At 46.3% G+C, this 21315-nt stretch overlaps 1 protein-coding gene across 1 annotated transcript in view; it reads left to right on the top strand.

Moving 5' to 3' along the window:
- Positions 1–3507: 3507 nt before the first annotated feature.
- Positions 3508–21315, top strand: part of Insc (INSC spindle orientation adaptor protein) — a 109705-nt gene continuing 91897 nt past the window's right edge. The window contains exon 1 of the mRNA XM_052200843.1: positions 3508–3599. The gene's annotated coding sequence lies outside the window, so the exon portion shown is untranslated. The remainder of the gene's footprint in view (positions 3600–21315) is intronic.

The raw sequence follows: 21315 nt of genomic DNA, 5'->3' as shown, positions 1-21315 counted from the left end.
TGTGACTGAATTAGAAGGATGTGTAGGACTGGGCCTCCTCTTACAGAAAAGGCAGAAAACGTGGGGAAAGCTGGACCCAGAGTAAGCCTCGGTATTGGCTGTGGACCTGGCTGAGTAGATGGTAAACCTCAAGTCTTTCATCCATTTGGGAATCCATTCTGTTTGCAGATATAACATGTAAGCTAGTGGATGGAGGAGAGCTGCTTCAGGAGTAGAAAGACCTGGAGTTAGGCTGGAATAGACATCTGTGTGATGCGGTTCTGGACAAGATTCCCAGATCCCTAATTGCTTAGGTGCCATAAGGTATCTGTGATTATACTTAGGGTATGTGAGTCTCCTGTGCATCCTGTGGATTCCCATGAACATCTTTATGCCTTTATTTTAGTTATTTTTCCTTGTCATTGCCACCAAAAAAGAAACTTGGTAAGAAGCAGCTTAAGAGAAGAAATAGTTGGGCTCATGGTTTGAGGGTACCGTTTGCCTTGGTGGGGGGGGGGAGGCACTGAAGAGCAGGCAGAGTGGAGTTTCCTCATCCCTCAACTCTGAACCAGGAAGCAGAGAGCCAGAGTGATCAAACTAGCTAAATGTGGGGCTGGGCCGTAACCCACAGGTCCTGTCCTCAAACAACTTACTTCTCGGACTAGGCCCCACCCCTGACAGCTCCACAGCCTTCCAAAATAGCACCAAGGCTGGAGAACATATGCCTGTCCAAACACATGGCCCAGCGAGAGGTATGTCACATTGCAGCCACCACACCCTTTATATCGCCCGCTGTGAGGCGAGATGTACAATTCGACCACCTGACCCGCAGTGTTCCCTGCCTGTGTAGTGGAAATGACAGATGCAAAGTCACTAAGGTCTCAGAACGCAAAGAACATGTTCCTGTCTGCACAGCTCCTGGTACCGTGTGTAAGGATGGTCACTACATGCCTCACATGAGCAGTAGTCCCCTGCCTCGGTTTCTTTGTGTGTAAAATGGGAATGATACCGAACTTGTTGCTGGTAGGATGTTGAAGCATAGGTCTGGAGTACTATGTGAAATCTTAGTAACAAAAGTCCTGCTTTCCTTCAGTGCGTGGCTGTGTCTGGGGAAGATCTGGCTCTGTGACTGTCCCTGCCCACGTGTATGTGAACATTTGTATGTGCTTATATGGCCAGGCAGGCCCCCTTCTCTTCGGGCGGAGTCTGCTGCTGGCTCATGCCTGGGCTCCCCGAGCCAGCTAAAGCCTGCAAAGAGGATGGAATTTCCATTAAGAATTAAGCAGGGCAGTTCTGGGGAGCCAAGCAGACCGAGGCTAGGGGAGGAGGTACAGAGGAGGATACTCTAACTCTGAGCTCCTGGGGCAGCCTTGAAAGTCTGCTCATTAGCCTTTGCTTTGACTCTCAGGCCTTCTCAGGTCCGTGGCTCAGAAGAATGGGTGGAGAGAATATAGCTGCTCACAGGGGCCTCTGTAAGAATACCTGAATCACTACAGCCAAGGCCGTAACCATGAGGCGGCCCCCAGGGCATGGAGACTCCACCGGAGAAGGCCCAGGCAACTGGGGCTTATGGGGAGTCCAGGAGTCCAGGAGGCTGTGCTGTGTTGTAGGTATCTGGGAAGGGTGTGTGTGTGTATGTGTATGAATTTGTGTGTATACATATATAAGTATGCATTGGTGCATGCATGTGTCTGTATACGTATACACATGTATATATGTGTTATGTGTGTGTACTTATGTGTGCTCCTATGTACATGTGCATGTATGTATGCATGTTATACATAATATACAAATATGTGGGTGTATCTATGCATGCATGTATGTGTTTTGGGGTATGTATATGTACGTTTATATTTATGGGTATACATGTGTGTATACATATGTGCATATGTGTCTGTGTGTATATATGTTTGTGTATGCGTGGGTTATGTGTGTGTGATGTGCATGTGTGTATGTGTGTTGGGTTGAAGTTTCAACTACAAGTTCCTCCAGAGTACATGTAGCAAACCTTACTCTCAAATATAGGTACAAGATTAGACTCAGATTCAGAAATCAAAGCCCTCTGAGGCCTCTTGCTAACAGGGATGCTGCTTAAGATTCAAGCTCACTTCTAACATGCTGCAACCCATCTTAGCCTCCCTGGTTATTTCCCAAGCTTTCACACACCTTATGAGCAGGCAGACATGGTTATATGGGTGGAAAAAGCAAAACTCAGAGTAGTTGAGTGACTTGACTCAGATACAGCTGGAAGTAGGTAGCAGAGGAAGGACAGGAGAAAGGACAGCGTCTAGGTTATTTGAGTACCTCTTCACCAAAATGGAGAGACAATTCTGTGACCTGCCGGCTTGAGGAAGGTGTGATGCAATGTCAGCACCCAGTCAATGCTGGCCTAGAGGCTCCAGCCTTGTTCCAAGGAGGGAGACAGATCCTCAAATACTGGACTGAAGTCCTCTCACATAACTAGAGGCAAAGTCATGATGTTTGGATGGAAGCAGGCTGGAATTGAAACTTGGCTTTTCCTGGGAATGACCAAGCCACCTGCAGCCCCAAGCTCCTAGAAAGCCAAGGTGGATGATTTGCTGTCAAAGCTGTGGTATGCCCAAGGCCAGGCAGCAGCAGTGCCAGGCAGAGCCTGAAGCGAGGAGCAGGGCGGTGGAGCATCAAGAGCTGAGGACGTTGTACCGCGGAGGTGGTACTGAGCCTCCTCTCTCTGAACATGTAATGTAAGCAAACCTCCTGCCAGGGCCCCAGGTGGTGGAGAACTGTCTTTTCTTGGCAATCTACCAAGGTAGAGACTTTTCAGGCTCTGGGGATTCATGGCAGAGTGGAAGGCATTGGATGGAATGAACTAGAAGCTTCCTTTTGGTCTAAAAATGCAGCATTCCAGAACTTTTGGGCCTGGACCAGACTTCTGTGGGCTTAGCCATCTGACATGGAGGCCAGGGGTGAGGGTAAGGTGGCCCGGGTTTCTCGTCAACACCCCCTGTCATTTTTGGCAAGTCTGTGATTTGGAGGGTGACTTAAGTAGGTAACTGAATTTCCAAAGGGAAGCACCTGCAGTGGTCAAACCCCGTCTCATTCCCCGGGCTGTGCAGCGAGGCCGCTCCCCCCGCAGGGATGTAAATTGGGCCCAAATCTCTCCTTGTTTTCTTCCAGCTCCAGAAAACCTATCGTGGCAGCATAGTCCCTTCCCCACTCCAGATGTTGGCATGCAGGACACATGTGGGCGCCCTCGCCTGGCCGGCTCTGGAGCCTCCGGGTGATGGCCCAGCCCAGGGGTGAGCCGGGTCTCTAATTAGACCCGACCACGTTCTCATTCCAGAGCTCCCACAGATGACAGCGCGCGGTCTCCACCGTGGCCAGGGGCTCCGAAATAGCCCTCGCGCCCCGGCGGAGCCTTGCAGGCCACGGTGCCTGGCGCGGGACAAACCTTTGGCTGGGTGCGCGCCGCCAGGGAAGAGCCTGGGATTGGGGGTGGGGGAAGCGGCGGGGGCCGACGGCAGTGCAGTCCCCAGCGCCCCCGCGGCCACTTTGCGCCAAGCTTCTGGAGTTCCTGCTGCTGTGAGCTGTCACCCATCGCTGGACTCTGCACACAGTGTTTTTTGCCTTGTAAGATCAGAGTAAGTAAGCAGAGGGCATGGCTAGCTCCTTAGGCTGGATCCAGGGGCTGGGGCTGGAGCTGCTAGCACGGTGTGACTTCTAGGATAGCAGGTATGATTGTGTCAGTGTAAGTGTTTGTGAGTAGGAGTGGGTGTCAGTGGGAGGGAGTATGTGGAGCATGGGATGTCATCATGTGGAATTTTCTACCACGTGCGTGCCTGTGTGTGTGTGTGTGTGTGTGCGCGCGCGCGCGCATGTGTGTGTGTGTATATCTGTGTTCTGAAGCATGCCCGAAGGCGTGGCACACAGGTGGGTCTAGCGATGAGCGTGGAAATGAAGCCTCTATGTAGGGGAAAGGAAGGTGTCTAAACCTGCAGGATGCAGGTTGAAGTTGAGAGAGCAGTAACAGAGGGTGGGGATAAAGAGCAATAGATATCTGAACTCACACTTTCTGGGGTGACCTGACTTGTCCCCAGCTGTTGTCCTCAACTGGGATGTCTTGCTTGTAGGTCATGCAGATTTGGTTTCTCGGGGCTCTGGGCCACACTGGAGCGCAAACCTCTAATCCAATATCAGTGTGAATGGAATTCTGACTGATATTACTCCACAGGACTGGGGGTGGGACTCCGTTTTCATAACTAGAGAGACAGGGGACAGGGGACATTCAGTTAAATACACACACAGTGCAGCCACACTCCACACAGGTTGTACACCCATGACAAGTGGCATGTATTCAGTATGCACTCGTGTGGCGAGCCCACATAGCCTGGACTTGACCCTGACATGGCCTCTAACCTCACCCCCTTCTGCTTCTTGTATCCTTCATTGGTCATCTCTGAAAAATAGTTTCAGAAAACTGGTCTCAGTAGGGGAATATTTTCCACTGAGGGCTTTGGCTGGGGATTAAGACAGGAAGCCTTTGGTTATCTCATCTTATCTACACAAGGGTTGTCCATGTGGCCCAGCCATAAAGCACTCTTTGGCCTTAAGGTCTGGGTCTGAGACACAGCAGTTGTGCTTTTAGAGGTGAGATGGGCTAAGGGAGGATGTGAGTAAGCCTCAGCTTGCTCCCTTAGCCTCCTCCAGACTCAAGTTCATGGCTTCAGTCCATCCAGCTGCAGAAGAGCAGTGAGGCCGTGGGGCTGGGCTGGCGGTGGGATGCGGTGGGATGCAGAGCGGGACGGGACCCATTCCTTCTGTTCCTGGGCTTCAGTCACCCAGCCTCAGCTGCTGAGGGGCAGACTTTTCAACACCCCCTCACCTTCTGCAGTTATGTGGAGACCACCGAGGACACTAATAACAGTGCTTGGGACACTGAGTGCCCCCCCAAATGTTCAGGCTGGTACCTACATTTATGGTTATTATCCCATTGTGACTTCTAGATCTCTTCTGCCCCAGGCATCCTCCTCTTCATGGGTTTCTGTGATGTGTCCATGTTCATTGTGCTTCTTTGGCTGGGAAGTTAGGGAAGACAGTGTTTGTGAGTTGGCCTACAGACTGCCCTCCTGTCTGTTGAAAAGGGAAATGATCCAGCATCAATTGTAGCACTAGGGTATCTTTCCTTTGTTGCAGTTCTAGATCTAACCCGTAGAGGTGGCAAATAAGGGCTGTGAGGAGCTTAGCAGGCTTGCTGCAGAGACAAGGAAGTGCCTTCCCTTTGAACTCTGGTTTCCTAGTGCTCCATTCTACTACATTAAATCCACACATCAAATGAGATACAAGAAGAAAGCAGGAGTGGTCCCTGGTTCTGGAAAGACTCAGTGAAACAGTATTTGGCAAAACCAGAACGGGGAACTGGGAAGGGGTGGGAGGGAGGACAGGGGAAGAGAAGGGGGCTTACGGGACTTTCGGGGAGTGGGGGGGGGGGGCTAGAAAAGGGGAAATCATTTGAAATGTAAATAAATTATATCAAATAAAAAAAAAAGACAAAAAAAAATGCTGGAAAAGAAAAAAAAAAAAAAAAGAAGAGTCATCACTTGAGTTTGGCTTCTACTTTAATAACTTTATAGACTACATTTCTTTAATTGTAAACTCCCTTTTTCTTTATAGAAGAAATGATAATTAAAAAAAGATAAGCAGCAAGCAAGCATTTTGTTAGTCTCTGAAGATTGAAGCCACATTGTGTGGACTTTCTTTCTTTCTTTCTTTCTTTCTTTCTTTCTTTCTTTCTTTCTTTCTTTCTTTCCTTCCTTCCTTCCTTCCTTCCTTCCTTCCTTCCTTCCTTCCTTTCTTTCTTTCTTTCTTTCTTTCTTTCTTTCTTTCTTTCTTTCTTTCTTTCTTTCTTTCTTTCTTTCTTTCTTTCTTTCTTTCTTTTTTCTTTCCTCCTTTCTTTCTTTCTTTTCTTTTCTTTTCTTTTCTTTTCTTTTTCTTTTCTTTTTTTTTGACACATCCCAAGTTGGAAATATTTCATCTAATTTTTAATTCACATGTCTCAATTGTGACTTCTGTCCCTGAGCTCTGATTGGTAACTATGTCTTGGGCTTTTCTCCTTAGTGCCTGGTGGAGATAATGGTGATCTCTGTGCTGCTTCAGACAATGGAGATTGTCTGGAATGAATTGGGGCATTGATCAGCTCCCCTGCTCTGAGGGCTTCAGCTGTCAGCCCCTCTGTGTCTCAAAAGCCCTAGTGTGTGGGTGCCCTAAGGGATTTGATCCTTGCCCTGAACCTGGCCATGGCCCCATGACTGCCCCTTCCCCATGTGACCCTGCCTTGCCCAGGGCTTTACTAGGAAGACTGTGTCTCTTGGGTCTGAGCCCTGCTTCCCTCTGTGTGATTGAGGCCTTGTGGAGACAGAGCTTGGAATGAAGACTGTGGGAGTTCAGGCTATGCAGGGCACTCAGCTCATGACGGGTTATCTTGACTCCCTCCTCCCCTTGGTCTGAAGGTCACAGGATGATGTTGAGTGCCATCTCTCTCTACTGAAGGATCCCAAGTCTATCAGATAGAAAGACATTTGTTAGCTCTTACTGGTAGAGACCAGGGCAGTGCTGAGACTAGCACAAAGCTGGTGAAAGCCCCAATCTGTACTGAGAGGTTTGTTCTACATGTAGAGGCTGCTGTGTTTGGGAAAGACCCATGGCCAGGGCTAAGCTTGCACAGTTGGAGTGCCTAATGGTGGCCTTTTAAGCCCTGTGTGGGTGACTGCTTCTCCAGGCATGCTAATCCAACCATGTTGATGGCCATTGCTCATATTCAAGGCTAACTGTATGAGGAGAATTTCGCCACAGAAGAAGAAAACAGAAATACCCTGAGCCTGCTACTGGGTAAGGTTTAGTGGCTTTGGTCCTTTCTATACAAATGTAACCTCAAAAAGGACACTGCACCTCTGCTGAGCATTTGTTCTGGTTATGCTCTGTTGACTTCCCGACACTGAAACTTGACCTGGGAAGCAGGCTTCAAAACAGCAAGAGAGCATCGTACAGTATGTCAGAATGTTCAAGTGCAATTTCCCAGTTCTCTGGCTTTGGGTCTTTGAATCTTTTGCTTTGTGAAACCTCTTTGTCATCTTTTAAAATGAGTTCTTGCATTTTAGACACAAGAAAGTGGAAGTATAGCAAGATCAAATAAGCCCAAGGGTAGAGCCAGCTATCATCCCTTGCCAGGCCTGCCACTCTAGAGTCTGTGGTGGATGGCTACTGGCCACCAAGCGGAGCAGAGAACTGCCCCATTTGGAAGCCCTAAAGTAGGAAGAACTACCTCTTCAGGTAAACTAGGGGAGGTGCTAAGGGCTTGTCTCTCTCAGGTACCCGGAAGTTGTGGCTGAGCAGTCTCCCTGGCCTTCCCAAGTGGGGATAGTCACTCCCTGGGACACAGGTGTGCATGGTGAGAGAAGGCCTCAGAAGAGGTGAGGATCTCCCACCCAACATCATGGGGTGGGGCACATTGGGTTTCTGTGGTTTTATTCTTCCCTGGAATAATCTCTGTTCTTGGAATGTAGCCTCCACCAAAGCTCCAAGATCCAGCCAGTTCAAGCTCCCCTCCTCCAGCTCTAGGGACCCCCCCAGTGCCAAGCTCTGGGGTGTCCCAGATCCCCCTGAGGTTGTCTTTGGGCAGACAGGACTCTGCCAGGCGTGATGCAGTGTCTGTCGGCGTCAGCGGTTTGGCTGAGTAATTGTGTATAGTGTTCAGTTTGCATTGGAAAAAATGGAAGGCTAGTCTTACAAACCAAATATCTGGGTTTGGAAAGCCTGTGAAGTGTGGTCTGAGAGTGTGAGCTGCGTTGTGGGCCTGTATGCCCTGTTGGTTTAACAGATGCCATTGTGGGATAGAACATTTCATCCTGGTCATCATCCTAATGGAGTCAGAGGTGGCTAGCATACCCTGGAGCTGTGAGAAGAAAAGCACACAAGCCTTGTAGGCAGAAAGATGCCCAGTCTTAGTTTGCTGACCTGTAAAATGGATGTGTCTTATTACAGCAGGAATACTAGAGACAGGAAAGCTATTTGAAGCCTAGCATAAACATACCCTGAATAAACAAACCCTGAAAGACAATCTCCCTGCTTCCTGTCCCATCCACTTTCGCGAAAGAACATTGGACTGGCAAGAGAGGTGGATGCCAGTTCTCCTCAGCCTCTGAGCTTGCTGTGTTCTTACCGTCCCTGTACTTCCCCTTCCTTCTAGGAAACAAACAAACAAACAAACAAACATACAAAAAAGCAAGCCCTTTTTCCCTCGCCCCTCTGTGTGTTTTGAGGAAAATGAAGAACTCAGAGACAAATCTAGAAGTTTGGTTAATACTGAGTCACTATTTCATATCTGACATATTGAGACCCTTGTTATGCTAGAGTTCAGGTAAAACATGAATGAGATAGAGGGACAAAGGAGCATTGCAGTCACCAAGTCGCCATCTGAGCATGTGACATGACAGGCCCACACACCGAGGCTCATCTGCGGGTATGGTCCATACAGGCTGGGTCCTTTCCAGCTGTGGATATTGGAGTGGCCTTTCCAGAGATGGCACCTGTGCTGTGCACCCTGAAACCTAGTTAGTTTTAGTAAGTGAAGAGGAGGATGTTGTAGCAGAGAGACCAGTATGTGCTAAAGTGCTAGGCTGTGTGTGTGTGTGTGTGTGTCTGTGTCTGTGTGTGCAGGCATCTGTGTGCTTATGGGATGTCTTCCTCAAACTTTCCACATTCTTTGCTGAGTTGCTGAACCCAGTGCTTACCTATGTTGCTAGCCTAGCTAGTAAGATTGCCACAGGGATCCTGTCTCTGCCTCTTGAGCACTGATTACTACTGCGCTGTGGCCCCCATCTGGCTTTTATGTGCTAGAGATCCAAACCCTACACTTCCTGTCTGGATGGCAAGTGGTTAGCCTCTGAACCATCTCCCCAGCCCCACCCCAAGTGTTCCTTAGTGGTAAACTTGGGGGATTTTAGTGACTGTAACTGGGGAGGGTTCGGTAGTGATGGAGATGAGACAACAGACATTGCAGGGAGCTGGGAAAGGGCCTTGATGTTTACAGGCAAGGCACTGAACATTTTCAATGGTTTATATAGAAAGGTTGAAATCCTAGTTAGGAAATCTCTCTTTATTCATGGTTTGCAGCTGATTGCACAATATACCTTTTGTTTTCTTTTACACGGTTTCTCTTTCTTTCCAATAACATGAAAATAAATCCCACTCACTTATATCCTCACTTTTATTGCTTGTATAATGTATATCTCATAAATATGCTATCATAATATATCTTTTATTAAATGTGTAAACACATTTAAAAATTTTCATATTTCTTATTAATCTCAGAGTGAATTAGAGACATAAGGATTCTTCAGTGTATTTAGAGAAAGGTAGGCTCCTCTCTCAGTATAGTCTGTGTTGTGTCAGTCACCTTTCTTATTGCTGTGGCCTTCCCGACAAAAGCAACTTAAGGAACAGGAGAGAATTTTTGGCTTGTGCTTTGAGGGGGTGTTGTTTATTGGTGAAGACATGAGCGTGGTGGCAGAGAAGGTGGAGTGCTTGTTCTCACCTGAACAAGCTTCCTGCTTCCCCTTCATAGTCTGGGTGGTCTCTATTCTTCAGTTAAGCCTTTCTGGAAACATCTACAAAGACATGGCTAATTTCAGTTTCAGCACAGTTGACAATAAAGATCACAGCCTTGACATCACCTCTGTGACTATACCATCTTCCTCCTGGATCTCTAGTCTGTGGACACCACTAGCTGCCATGTCTCTTTAGTTTCCTCTCCTTCCTTTTTCTTGACCTTTTGGTTTTAAATGGTGCAGGTGGTCATTACATTGAATATCCTCTAATTTGGGTGTTTGGTATTCTGCATGGCTGGAGTTAGGCTTTATGTTTTGGGCAGGCAACTGTGTTCTCTAGAGTCTTCATTTCAGCAAGCCACAGAAAGGGACTTCTCTGGCTCCTGGTGACTGAGGCTGTCATTGTTCTCTTCAGGTAATGTTTGTCATTTCTATAGTGAAATTGCTGTTTTCTTCAGTTAATGAGTGACTTGTGGAGAGAGATTTTGAGAATATAGTCATACCATATTTGCCATCAAACTTACATTTATATATCAGTCATAATTTTCAACTTGTTATTTCTTTTATATTTATTTACTGTAATTCTACTATCAGATTACTCATTTTCTCCCTCCCTCAGTTCTTCCTTTTTTTCCATCACTAGGGTCTCCTATATTCTTAATTCATTAGATGATTCAAGTGTGGTATTTATTTTAGATTGATGGTCACATGATATCGGATTCAGTCACTGGGAAACTGTTATAAACTGGCTTTTGTTTCTTTTTAATTTGTCGCCATGATTCTCTGTTTCCTTATTATCTGATGTAGCAAGAGGTTAGAGTTCATTTTGATCTTTCCTTAGTCCAGCCTTGGAATTAGCTATTCATGAAGAGCCCAGGCTTCTTATATTGGGGCATGGCATTTAGAAACCCAATTGGAGGTGACCTGTGCCCTTGTTATTGGTGTATACACTCTCTGGGCAGAGCTAGGACATGCATGTCTATTGTCTTACACAGTGAACCAACACGGCATGCTGCTAAGTGTTTTGTAGAAGCAATAACTCTGTGAGCCTGATGTAACAGAGAGAGGATATGTTAGGGTGGGGGTAGTTCAGCGAGGGCCTCTTCAGGAGATGATAGCTCAAAAGACTTAAATGTGTAGAGAAGTTGGAAGGGGAGAGAATCAGGGGATTGTTTTAGTTGCACAGGGAATAATTACAGGGGTCTGAGCTGAGCCAGGATGGAGTAAAGGCAGAGTCAGCACTGCACAGTAATTGACGAATGTAGAAAGTGGCACAGATGCAGACAAGGGCTCTCCCAGGTTGAAGTCTTCAAGGCCTGCCAAAGACAACATATTCAGAGTGGAATTCCTGTCATGTCCCCCCTGCACTGTCAGTCTTAGGCACATGTGACACTCACCAGGTGTTTCAGATTTCACTGAATGACCTTTTGATGCCTACAGATGCACAAGCCAGAGAGGTGAAGCCAGCATCCTCATCGCCCCATACCTGTTGTGTTAGTGTGCATTGCTCCCCTAGTTCAAGGAACCACTCCAGACACCCGAGTGATTCAATCATGTCCATACTGGCTGTCCTCTACTTCATCCTCACAGAGCAACAAAAGGAGACTTCAGAACAAGTCTGGTCTTGTCATTTCTCTACTTCCAGCTGATTTTGAGATAAGATCAATTCCCATGTAAACCCTACAGGTCTCACCTGTCTGCCCCACCCTCATCTGCAAGGGTTGCTCCTCTGCCTAGAATATTCTTTTTTTTTTTTTTTTTTAATTTTTTTTATTCGATATAATTTATTTACATTTCAAATGATTTCCCCTTTTCTAGCCCCCCCACTCCCCGAAAGTCCCGTAAGCCCCCTTCTCTTCCCCTGTCCTCCCACCCACCCCTTCCCACTTCCCCGTTCTGGTTTTGCTGAATACTGTTTCACTGAGTCTTTCCAGAACCAGGGGCCACTCCTCCTTTCTTCTTGTACCTCATTTGATGTGTGGATTATGTTTTGGGTATTCCAGTTTTCTAGGTTAATATCCACTTATTAGTGAGTGCATACCATGATTCACCTTTTGAGTCTGGGTTATCTCACTGAGTATGATATTCTCTAGCTCCATCCATTTGCCTAAGAATTTCATGAATTCGTTGTTTCTAATGGCTGAATAGTACTCCATTGTGTAGATATACCACATTTTTTGCATCCACTCTTCTGTTGAGGGATACCTGGGTTCTTTCCAACATCTGGCAATTATAAATAGGGCTGCTATGAACATAGTAGAACATGTATCCTTATTACATGGTGGGGAGACTTCTGGGTATATGCCCAGGAGTGGTATAGCAGGATCTTCTGGAAGTGAGGTGCCCAGTTTTCGGAGGAACCGCCAGACTGATTTCCAGAGTGGTTGTACCAATTTGCAACCCCACCAGCAGTGGAGGAGTGTTCCTTTTTCTCCACACCCTCTCCAACACCTGCTGTCTCCTGAATTATTAATCTTAGCCATTCTGACTGGTGTAAGATGAAATCTTAGTGTTGTTTTGATTTGCATTTCCCTAATGACTAATGAAGTTGAGCATTTTTTAAGATGCTTCTCTGCCATCCGAAGTTCTTCAGGTGAGAATTCTTTGTTTAACTCTGTACCCCATTTTTTAATAGGGTTGTTTGGTTTTCTGGAGTCTAACTTCTTGAGTTCTTTATATATATTGGATATTAGCCCTCTATCTGATGTAGGATTGGTGAAGATCTTTTCCCAATTTGTTGGTTGCCGATCTGTCCTCTTGATGGTGTCCTTTGCCTTACAGAAACTCTGTAACCTTATGAGGTCCCATTTGTCAATTCTTGCTCTTAGAGCATATGCTATTGGTGTTCTGTTCAGAAACTTTCTCCCTGTACCGATGTCCTCAAGGGTCTTCCCCAGTTTCTTTTCTATTAGCTTCAGAGTGTCTGGCTTTATGTGGAGGTCCTTGATCCATTTGGAGTTGAGCTTAGTACAAGGAGACAAGGATGGATCAATTCGCATTCTTCTGCATGCTGACCTCCAGTTGAACCAGCACCATTTGTTGAAAAGGCTATCTTTTTTCCATTGGATGTTTTCAGCCTCTTTGTCGAGGATCAAGTGGCCATAGGTGTGTGGGTTCATTTCTGGATCTTCAATCCTGTTCCATTGATCCTCCTGTCTGTCACTGTACCAATACCATGCAGTTTTTAACACTATTGCTCTGTAGTATTGCTTGAGGTCAGGGATACTGATTCCCCCAGATTTTCTTTTGTTGCTGAGAATAGTTTTAGCTATCCGGGGTTTTTTGTTGTTCCAGATGAATTTGATAATTGCTCTTTCTAACTCTGTGAAGAATTGAGTTGGGATTTTGATGGGTATTGCATTGAATCTGTATAGTGCTTTAGGCAAAATGGCCATTTTAACTATATTGATTCTACCGATCCATGAGCATGGGAGGTTTTCCCATTTTTTGAGGTCTTCTTCCATTTCCTTCTTCAGAGTCTTGAAGTTCTTGTCATACAGATCTTTCACATGTTTGGTAAGAGTCACTCCAAGATACTTTATACTGTTTGAGGCTATTGTGAAGGGGGTCATTTCCCTAATTTCTTTCTCAGCCTGCTTATCCTTTGAGTATAGGAAGGCCACTGATTTGCTTGAGTTGATTTTATAACCTGCCACTTTGCTGAAGTTGTTTATCAGCTGTAGGAGCTCTCTAGTGGAGTTCTTTGGGTCACTTAGGTAGACGATCATGTCGTCTGCAAATAATGATAGTTTGACTTCTTCCTTTCCAATTTGTATCCCTTTGACCTCCTTATGTTGTCGAATTGCCCGAGCTAGTACCTCAAGTACAATATTGAAAAGATAAGGAGAAAGGGGGCAGCCTTGTCTGGTCCCTGATTTCAGTGGGATTGCTTCAAGTTTCTTTCCATTTAGTTTGATGCTGGCTACTGGTTTGCTGTATATTGCTTTTACTATGTTTAGGTATGGGCCTTGAATTCCTGTTCTCTCCAAGACTTTAAGCATGAAGGGATGCTGAATTTTGTCAAATGCTTTTTCAGCATCCAATGAAATGACCATGTGGTTTTGTTCTTTGAGTTTGTTTATGTAGTGGATTGTATTGATGGATTTCCGTATATTGAACCAACCCTGCATTCCCGGGATAAAGCCTACTTGATCATGGTGGATGATCGTTTTGATGTGTTCTTGGATTCGGTTGGCAAGAATTTTATTGAGTATTTTTGCATCGATGTTCATAAGGGAAATTGGTCTGAAGTTCTCTTTCTTTGTTGGATCTTTGTGTGGCTTTGGTATCAGCGTAATTGTGGCTTCGTAGAAGGAATTGGGTAGTGTTCCTTCTGTTTCTATTTTGTGGAATAGTTTGAAGAGTATTGGTGTTAACTCTTCTTTGAAGGTCTGGTAGAATTCTGCACTGAAGCCATCTGGTCCTGTGCTTTTTTTGGTTGGAAGACTTTCTATGACTCCTTCTATTTCTTTAGGCATTATGGGACTGTTTAGATGGTCTAGTTGGTCCTGATTTAATTTTGGTATCTGGTATCTGTCAAGGAAATTGTCCATTTCCTCCAGATTCTCCAGTTGTGTTGAGTACAGGCTCTTGTAGTAGGATCTGATGATTTTTTGGATTTCCTCAGTTTCCGTTGTTATATCTCCCTTTTCATTTCTAAGTTTGTTAATTTGGATACTTTCTCTGTGCCCTTTGGTCAGTCTGGCTAAGGGTTTATCTATCTTGTTGATTTTCTCAAAGAACCAGCTCCTGGTTTTGTTGATTTTTTGTATGGTTCTCTTTGTTTCTACTTGATTGATTTCAGCCCTGAGTTTGATGATTTCCTGCCTTCTACTCCTCCTGGACGAAGTAGCTTCTTTTTGTTCTAGGGCTTTCAGGTGTGTCATTAAGCTGGTAATGTATGCTCTCTCCATTTTCTTTTTGGAGGCACTCAGGGCTATGAGTTTTCCTCTTAGCACTGCTTTCATTGTGTCCCATAGATTTGGGTATGTTGTGTTTTCATTTTCATTGTGTTCTAAAAAGTCTTTAATTTCTTTCTTTATTTCTTCCTTGACCAAGGTATCATTGAGTAGAGTATTGTTAAGTTTCCACGTGTATGTGGGTTTTCTGTTGTTTCTGTTGCTATTGAAGACCACTTTTACTCCATAGTGATCAGATAGGAGGCATGGGATTAGTTCTATCTTCTTATATTTGTTGAGGTCTGTCTTGTGACCAATTATATGGTCGATTTTGGAGAAGGTACCATGAGGTGCTGAGAAAAAGGTATATTCTTTTGTTTTAGGATAGAATGTTCTATATATATCTGTTAAATCTAATTGGTCCAAAGCTTCAATTAGTTTCATTGTGTCCCTGTTTAGTTTCTGTTTTCCTGATCGGTCCATTGAGGAAAGTGCAGTGTTGAAGTCACCCACAATTATTGTGTTAGGTGCAATGTGTGCTTTTAGTTTTAATAAAGTTTCTTTTACGAAAGAGGGTGCTCTTGCATTTGGGGCATAGATGTTCAGGATTGACAGTTCTTCTTTTTGTATTTTTCCTTTGACCAGCAAGAAGTGTCCCTCAGGGTCTCTTTTGATGACTTTGGGTTGAAAGTCAATTTTATCTGATATTAAAATGGCTACTCCAGCTTGTTTCCTGAGACCATTTGCTTGTAAAATTGTCTTCCAGCCTTTTACTCTAAGGTAGTGTTTGTCTTTGACCCTGAGGTGTGTTTCCTGTAAGCAGCAAAATGTAGGGTCCTGTTTACGTATCCATTCAGTTAGTCTGTGTCTTTTTATTGGGGCATTAAGTCCATTGATGTTAAGAGATATTAAGGAATAGTGATTGTTACTTCCTATCATTTTTGACGTTATTTTTAAAATTTGTATGCTTAACTTCTTTTGGGTTTGATGAAAGGTTACTATCTTGCTTTTTCCAGGGTGAAGTTTCCCTCCTTGTATTGGTGTTGTCCTCCTATTATCCTTTTTAGGGCCAGGTTTGTGGATAGATATTGGGTAAACTTGGTTTTGTCATGAAATATCTTAGTTTCTCCATCTATGGTGATTGAGAGTTTTGCTGGATATAGTAGTTTTGGTTGGCATTTGTGTTCTCTTAGAGTCTGCATGAGATCTGCCCAGGACCTTCTAGCCTTCATAGTCTCAGGTGAAAAGTCTGCTGTGATTCTGATAGGTCTTCCTTTATATGTTACTTGGCCTTTTTCTCTTACTGCCTTTAGTATTCTTTCTTTGTTTACAACATTTGGTGTTTTGATTATTATGTGACGGGAAGTATTTCTGTTCTGGTCCAGTCTGTTTGCAGTTCTGTAGGCTTCTTGTATATTCATGGGCATCTCTCTCTTTAGGTTAGGGAAGTTTTCTTCCATAATTTTATTGAAGATATTTGCTGGCCCTTTAAGTTGTAAATCTTCACTCTCATCTATGCCTATAATCCTTAGGTTTGGTCTTCTCATTGTGTCCTGGATTTCCTGGATATTTTGGGTTACAAGCTTTTTGCATTTTGCATTTTCTTTAACTGTTGAGTCCATGGTTTCTATGGAATCTTCAGCATCTGAGATTCTTTCTTCTATCTCTTGTATTCTGTTGTTGATATTTGTATCTCTGTCCCCTGATTTCTTCCCAAGGCTTTCTATCTCCAAAGTTGTCTCCCTTTGAGTTTTCTTAGTTGTTTCTACTTCTGATTTTAGATCCTGGATGGTTTTGCTTAGCTCCTTCACTTGCATGTTTGTGTTTTCCTGTAATTCTTTAAGAGATTTTTGTGTTTCCTCTTTCATGAGCTCAGCCTGTTGACCAAAGTTCTCCTGTATTTCTTTAAGAGATTTTTGTGTTTCGTCTTTCATGACCTCAGCCTGTTGATCAAAGTTCTCCTGTATTTCTTTAAGTGTTTTTTGCATTTCCTCCTTGTTGGCTTTTGTATTCTCCTGGATTTCTTTCAATGATTTTTGTGTTTCCCTTGCAAGGGCTTCTAACTTTTGATCCATTTTCTCCTGAATTTCTTTAAGTGTCTCCTTCATGTGTTCCTGTACCAGCATCATGACCAGTGATTTTAAATCCAAATCTTGTTTTACTGGTGTGATGGGATATCCAGGACATGTTGGTAGAGGAGAATTGGGTTCAGATGTTGCCATATTGCCTTGATTTCTGTTAGTGACGTTCCTGCGTTTGCCTTTTGCCATCTAGTTCTCACTGGTGTTAGTTTTTCTTGTCAGTGCTGGACTCACCAGTGCAAGCTGCCCCTTCCCAGTTGGCCTCTGGTGCACAGCTTACCTCCTGCGCTGCTTGTAGACAGGGTGCTGCTGCCCAGGCTGTTCAGATCCCAAAGCAGGCACCCGAAGGCTCCCGCTGGGGCCCGCTGGATTCACTGGAGCACACTGACTTCTCCCAGCTGGCCGCCCGGAAACCCAGCTAGCCACTTGCAGGACTTGGATATGTGGTGCTGCCACCCAGGCTGATCTGGGCAGCAGAACTCCCAACCGGGTTGGTGCACACAAGGCTAGCCTAGCTGCTCAGGCCCTGAGTCTAGGCAAAAGCCTGGCAGGCCAATGTTGGTGCAAAGCTCCCCTCAGCTGTGGGTGTTAATTGGGTGTGTCAGGTGGCTAGGATGGTGGCATGCGCGAGTTCCCTGAGAGTGCTGGGAGAGTCTGCTGGGCTAACAACCTCCTGGCTGGGTCAGCACACAGATGGCCCAACGAGCAGCCCAGGGCCTGGGGGCAGTACAGGGCCTGACCCTCTGAGACCCCTGCTATGTCCTCCTTGGGCTATGCCTGTTAGCTGGTTTGGTTTTGCCTGCTAGGTCTCTCTGGCTTCCCGTAGTCAAAATGGCGGTGGTATGCAAACTGCCCCGGATAAACAACCTCCTGGCCGGGTTGGCACACAGATGGCCCACCGAGCAGCCCAGGGCCTGGGGGCAGTCCAGGGCCTGACCGTCTGAGACCCCTGCTATGTCCGCCTTGGGCTATGCCTGTTAGCCGGTTTGGTTTTGCCTGCTAGGTCTCTCTGGCTTCCCGTAGGCAAAATGGCGGTGGTACGCAAACGGCCCCGATAAACAACCTCCTGGCTGGGTCGGCACACAGATGGCCCACCGAGCAGCCCAGGACCTGGGGGCAGTCCAGGGCCTGACCGTCTGAGACCCCTGCTATGTCCGCCTTGGGCTATGCCTGTTAGCTGGTTTGGTTTTGCCTGCTAGGTCTCTCTGGCTTCCCGTAGGCAAAATGGCGGCGGTGCGCGCCGGCCCTGGCAAACAAGCTCCTGGCTGGGTCGGCACACAGATGGCCCGCCGAGCAGCCCAGGACCTGGGGGCAGTCCGGGGCCTGACCGTCTGAGACCCCTGCTATGTCCGCCTCGAGCTATGCCTGTTAGCCGGTTTGGTTTTGCCTGCTAGGTCTCCCTGGCTTTCCTTAGGCAAAACGGTGGTGGTGCGTGCCTGGGAGGAAAAAAACCTCCTGGCCGGGTTTGCACCCCGGTGGACCTCCGATCAGCCCAGGGCCTGGGTGCAGGCCAACGCCCGTCGGGCTTAGACCCCCGCGATGTTGGTCTCGGGTTATATTTGCGTACCTCAGTCTGATTTCTCTGGCGACCGAGAACCAATATGGAGCCCTGGTAACTGACTGGCGGGAGGCAGAGTTCTGATGTGTCTAGAATATTCTTTTCTTTCATCATCTGACAAATTTCCACTTCTCCCTCAGGTCAGTTCACTTTTCACATCCATGACTAGATCAAATCCTGTTTTATAAGTTTTAAGACACATTATACCTCCTTCAAGGCTTCACCCAGTAGGGATTCCTGTAATAATGAATACTTTTTTTTTTTTTTTAATTTATGGTACTCCATGCTATCTGGGTCATGCCACTTTTGTACGTTACTTTATCCTGGCTGGTAGACATTGCTGACACATGCATGCCACGGGGACATTCTGAGTGGACAGATGGCTGAGTGAGTGGATGAAGTGTCATGGAATGATCAGAAGTCGTTGACACTCTTTAACAGACAGAAAAGTTGAATGAAAATTTTATTTGAAGATGAAACAAAAACATTCATCGTGGACTGTGTACCATCTTTTGGGGCAGTGACTTAGACTATCACTCAGGAGTTTTGTAGAGATGGTGATCTAATTCCTGTATAATCTCGAGCGGCGCCTTGGAGCCAGCAGTCGACCTCCAGTGGTATCCCTGAGCGCTGGATCTCTGTTTTCCCCACCTCTGGTTTGTTGAGCTCATACAACATAGGAGTGGTGTGAAAGGTCGTTACCATGGAAGAATGGCTCCCTGGAGCAGCCTGAGTGAGTCTCCTGAGTGATTGTGAGGATCAGCCGCTGCCAGCATGCAACTCTCTGTAAACCCTAAGGGAATACAGAGAATGGGGCTTACAGACCCAGCCACCCCCACCCCTTACAAAGAAGTCAAGCACTAGAATAGGGCCATGTGGTCCCTCCGGCTCACTCATTCCTGCATTCCTCACTCTCCTGTCATTCATTAATCTGTTTTCTTTTGGTCACTTCCCCACCCACCCATCTGTCACCTACCCAGCCAGCCACAAACAAGAATGGATGTTGGATTTCTATGCAATACTCCAAGCTGAGGATCTCTTCCTCTCTTACACCATTTTAACCCATTGTCCTCTCAGCCCAGAGTCTCAGGTGAGGAGATATCAGGGGTGGGGGCACCATGCTGACTGGAAACTGTTGATTAATGTGGCAGCCTTTTCTCTGTCCTCTCTTTTCCTGCTGACCAGCTCTCTTTCCTCCCGCTCCCGGGTCCCATCTTGCTCTCCACTTTCCTGACCTCCCTTCCATGATAAGCTCAGAGAACAGGGTTCCTCAATGCCACAACTAAGTAGGCATTGCAGGGCTTTGCAGAGGAGGTCAGGGCTCAGGACCCAAAGAGTAAGACAAGCAGCCCCCTTTTGGGGCACCCTATCTTTATTTTCATTTTTTCTTCACTGATTGTTCTTCAGTCCTGTGGAATTTGTAGAGAGTCTAAAGGCATGGGGAGAGCAAACTTTAAAACACAGCATTTTGAAGCCAGGCAGTGGGAACCCTGGCCCGGCTTCTATAGATGCCACCATTTCTGTTTTCTGAGGATTGTCATTTACAAAGCTCTTCAAATGCATGTTGTCCATCTGGTGTCTCAGACCGGGTTGGAACTGAGCAGGAGAGGACAATAGCAGCCCCATCAGATAGCAACATCTTGGAACAATGCCCAGGGTGCCAAGGGTCTAAGTTACAGACTCCTTTACCCACTCAAATCTATTCAAGCATCTACTTAGCATCTGCTATGGGCTGTGCATTGCTCTAGACACTGGAGATAGCGAGAGTAGGCAAAAGCCAGTACCAAGTCCTTACAGGATTTGCTGTTTGGTTTGGGAGGACAGCTAGCAGGTCATGTGCAGGATGCAAACACAGTTCGCAGTGCTATGTAGAAATGTAAGAGAAGGTAAAGGGGATCCAAGAGCGGGAAAGGCTTGGATAAGCAGACACTTAAGCAGAACCAGCACTGTCTCAGCCTTTTGGTTAGGATCAGGCAGAGGCCTGGAGGGGGAAAGGCGTGGGCTATGTGAGCATTTCTAAGAGGAAATGCAAGGGGGAAGGCCCGAGGCATTTGTGAGGGAGGTCAGTAGGGAGAGAGTGAAGTGAGGAAAGAGTCCAAAGGAGGCCAGGCGTGGCAGCCGGATTCGGAAATTTCCTGCATGTTATTCATACAGCAGTCTGAGTGATGGTGATTTTCAGAAGGCTGAAGCAGAGTGCTGCCCTGCTTTGGCTGCTGGGAACAGAATAGATTGTGGAAGGGGGACCTAGGAAAGAGAGAAGATTTAGGAGCCTCTTTTAGAAACGTAAGGGACAGAGGTTGGTCTTCACTGAGCATCCATTCTTTCTATCCCATAGGATCTCTCCACCAGGCCTCATGGGGTCTCTAATTTTAATTCATTTTAATTATGTGTAAATATGTGTGTGCATGTGGGTAGGAGCGCGTGAGTATGGCAGCTGGAAGATGCCAGCCAGGATTCTGTCAAATCCTTTGGAGTGACAGATCCCTTGTGAGCTCCCTGATGTAGGTGCTGGGAACAAAACTGATACCCTTTAGAGGACCAACAAGTGTTCTCAATGACTGAGCCATCTCACCAGCCACAGGCCTGGTGGTTTCTAACACATGGGACACCATGCCAGATACTGGCTGTCGTGGGCATATCTTTGGGGAACTTTGGCCTTAACAGGAAAACAAAGTATGTTATAGGAGGTTACTGGACAGTTAGGAAGCCAGGCATTCTCAGCAAATCTAGCATAAATGGAGACAACACTGCAGTCTTACAGTAGCCCTGCTGTGTGGGTCAGACTGTTTCAAGTCATGGCCATGTTTATACCAGTATTGGCCCATAAAGTGGGCAGTTCAGTCCCCGACGGCAATAGGGCAGTATTCTTGAGGCTGGAACCTAAGGGAGTACCTGATGGTGGCACTAATAGATCTGGGGAGAGCTGGGGCCAGGGTCTGACAGCTGCAAGGAGGACGCAGAACTTAGATCTGCTTGGGGACAAGGGACTGACACAAGTATAGCAGGTTTCTAGGGTGTGAAGATTGTGTTTGAAGAGACTGACTCTGGCATTAGCTCAAGCAGGTTAGACTGGGGCTGGAAGCCAGCAAGACTGTGCCCTTGGGTGAGGACCCCTGGGGCATAGGTAGCAGGAATGCGGTTGGGACGGTCCATAGAGGTACAATAGCTGGGAATGCAGTGATATGGGTGCCCAAGGGGCTAAAAAGGTCAGTAGGAGA

The sequence above is a fragment of the Apodemus sylvaticus genome, chromosome 1 (genome assembly GCF_947179515.1).
Source record: "Apodemus sylvaticus chromosome 1, mApoSyl1.1, whole genome shotgun sequence".
Lineage (NCBI taxonomy): Eukaryota > Metazoa > Chordata > Mammalia > Rodentia > Muridae > Apodemus > Apodemus sylvaticus.
Note: the sequence above shows the minus strand (reverse complement) of the source record. Positions and strands in the feature narration are given on the sequence as shown.